Genomic DNA, 3,609 nt, shown 5'->3' on the forward strand with positions numbered 1-3,609 from the left:
GCGGGTTCTGGAAGGGGCTTGCCATTGTCTGGGGCTGATTAAGTCGATGGTTAATGAATCCTCCTTGTCTAAAAGACAATTAATCGTCCTTTAATGTATCTAATTCGCTAATGTTTTCCATTTGTACTTCTTGCCACTGTTGTTGACTCTCCTGTAGTTGCTGCTGACTTTCCTTTAGTTGCTGCTGACTTTCTTGCAACTGTTGGAGAGTTTCTTTCTGTTTCCTTTCTTGTTCCAGTTTCAGCTGCTGTAATTTTTCTTCTTGTTTATTTTCTTTCTCCTCTAACAACTGCTGTAATTTCTCTTCTTGTTTATTTTGATGTTCGAGCTGCCACTGTTGCAGGTTTTCTTGCCACTGCTGTAATCTTTCTTTTTGTTTCTCTTCTGGTTTGTCTTGTTTCTTTTCTTTTTCCTCCAACCACTGCTGTAATTTCTCTTGTCGTTCTTCCTGTTTCTTTTCTTTTTCCTCCAACAACCGCTGTATTTCTCTTGTTTATTTTGCTGTTCGAGCTGCCACTGTTGCAGATTTTCTTGCAACTGCTGTTGTCTCTCTTCTTTTTTCTTTTCTCGTTCATTTTCTTGTTCTTCTTGTTTCTTTTGCTGCTCTTGTATTGCTGCCATCAAGTCTGCTAAGCTGTAGTTTGATTTGCCACTTCTCGTCTCCATTTTTTTGTCCCACTCTCTGACACCAATTTGTTACGTCTCCGTTTGTTAATTGATTTCCCGTAAATTCGTTCCGACGAAACTTTAGCGACACAAGTCCTTTCTTAAATAAAACTGGTTTATTCTTTCTGAATATAACTTTACGATACACTTAATTCGACAATCGTGCTAAAACAAACGCTATAACAACGAACGTTAACTTCAACAATACTGTCTGACTGCTGATCAATTACTCACTACCTACACATTGTCCCGTCACGTTGTGACCATCTTATATATACTAGCCTACCCCGAATCTAGTAATCTCCCGAAGGTTCGAGAAAGAAGTGGAGTGATACTAGTCACGTGACCTCACTGACGCAACACTATTATAGGCATACTTAGACCTATACAAACTAATAAACTAGGCATTGCACTGGGACGGATCTAATGACTAAGTTAATAGATCTAGATGTAACATTTGTTATAAAAGTTAGGCGTAATAACTCTCAATCTAGAATTGATGAGGCAGGGTTATATCTAGATCTGGGTAGATTCAATACAGGGTGCTTTCAATCTATGCACCCAAATCTAAGGTCGAGTTTAGATGTATAAAGCTAAATTCTTGTCATTATTATTACATCTAGATCCAAACCTGAGACTAAAAAGATGGAAATAACAGGTCTAACATTAATTTTAGATCTAAATGTACTAGCAAATCAATCTACGAACTGTAATCTAGCACCACTAATTAGTTAACCAATGTTTAAGTTTTCTCATTCTATCAAAACCTTTAATATTAAATATAGCCTTTGAGCCTCTAGGCTTATATTATGTTATGATTACACCCTTCTCCACTGTGAGTGTAATTTTCATTTGAGCAATTTCAGTATTTGTTTCCTATAGTGTTCGTGTAGTTAAACCTATCGAGTTTTTAAATGTGATTTAGCAATTGCCAGTAATTTATATGGTGCTCATAAGCATGATTTACCAGCATATACACTCATCTTCATTGATTTTCTTACTGTTGTGTCACATTAATTAACATAAGTATGAGTGGTCTAAATAATGGCAGTTAAAGTGAAACCAGGTCCAGATGTGCCTAACTAGTCCTGAGTTGCAACTATAATTGTATAATTTAAATATAATTTGTAGTTAGGAACTTAGGAAAGTAGAATGCTTCCTTTCATCTGACAATTTGCATGTTGCAACTAAATAGTGAAGTCAGTATTTATTAATTTATTCTTTTAGCCCATCATGTCGAAAAAAGAAAGTGGGCACAGGGACGCAAAAGATGTGCACAATTTGCAGCTTCGATGGTGGAGTCCAGCAAATTGATGAGAGCTTTCCTGGCTGGAAGTGATGACACCAGTAAGCCAGCATCTGTTCCTTTTGGTGGCAGCAAATAGATCAAAGTGCAAGATTGTGAACATGCTATTTCATTTGAAAAAGAAAACAATGAATAAACTGTTCTCTGTCCTGTTGAAAGCTACAATAATAATAAACAAGACGATACCAGTTAAGCTAAAAGAGGATGACCTAATAAATATTTCAACACACATGAATATTAGAATTATAAAGTTTGACACAAATGGCTCAGCATTTGTAACATTTGCACATCGCACAGAGATTGTTAAAGTTGGAGCACATGAATTTCAACATAAAGAAGGTCTATTTGATGCCAAAGATTGGCGTTCTGTGACTGCATTTTGGTTCTTAATAGACAAGAGGTAAATCGTTCCTGGTTGGTGTATTCAACTCTACATAAAGCAGCATACTACTTTTGTTGTCATCTTTTTTCATCTACATGTATGACATTCGATAGTCAGTCTGCTTTCAATACATAGGGTGGATTCTCTAAGTGGAAAAAATTGAAATGTTAAATGTCCATGAAAATAATGACAGTCATCGTGAGTCATTTGCTGCTTGGAAAGGAACTGAGCGTCGAATTCGTCGTCAAAGTTGCATTAATGAAGAGCTGCAAAGTCAAATTCAGCAAGAAAAAAATTAAATGGAGAGATGTACTGTGGCGGTTGCTGAATGGTACACAATATTTAGCTTCTCAAAATCTTGCATTTCGTGGTCATACTGAGGACATAACCTTAAAGGAAAACCCTGGAAATTTTCTGTCATTTTAGCAGTTATTAGTAAAATATGATCCAGTAATGAGAGACCATTTAGAGCGTGTTAAAAACAAGCAAACGTCAACATCTTATCTTTCTCCTGAAATCCAAAATGAGTTTATAAATCTCATGGCTTCACATGTGCGAAATTATTGTTTGTCAGCAACTCGTAGAAACAAATACTATGGTATTCTGTTTGATTCCCCACCTGATTTAGCCCATCGTGAGCAATTGGCCCAAGTGATTCGGTTTGTTGTCATTGACTTTAAGACAAGAAAAGTAGGAGTCAAAGAGTCATTTATTGACTTTATACAGATAAAGGAAAAAGACGCTGCCAATATTGAGAAAACAATAAGCACAAAATTAGAATTGTTATGATAATGCTGCTGTCATGTTATGTCATCTGTCAGGTGTTCTACAAAGAATTCTGAACAAAAATCCAAAAGCAGTGTTTATAAACTGTGACAACCATAGTTTGAACTTAGCATGTCTTCATGCTGCAAGTCAGGAAACAACAGTTATTACCTTTTTTTGGTACAATTGAAGCCACTTATAATTTCTTTGATCATTCAACAACTCGATGGGACGAACTGCAACAGGAGCTTAAGATCTCTATCAAGCGTGAATCAGAAACACGGTGGAGTGCAAGAGAAAAGGCAGTAAAAGTTGTACATGAAAAACTGGATGAATTGCTAGGACTGTTGGAGCAATTAAGTGAGAATTGCAACATGCTGAAACAAAATGTGGTGCTCATAATATTCTGCAACTCATGCTTAGATTTGATTTTCTTGTACTTTTGCATTTTTGGAGAAATTTTTATCACCTATCAATCGAGTGCAGAAAC

The sequence above is a fragment of the Limulus polyphemus genome, unplaced genomic scaffold (genome assembly GCF_000517525.1).
Source record: "Limulus polyphemus unplaced genomic scaffold, Limulus_polyphemus-2.1.2 Scaffold2881, whole genome shotgun sequence".
Lineage (NCBI taxonomy): Eukaryota > Metazoa > Arthropoda > Merostomata > Xiphosura > Limulidae > Limulus > Limulus polyphemus.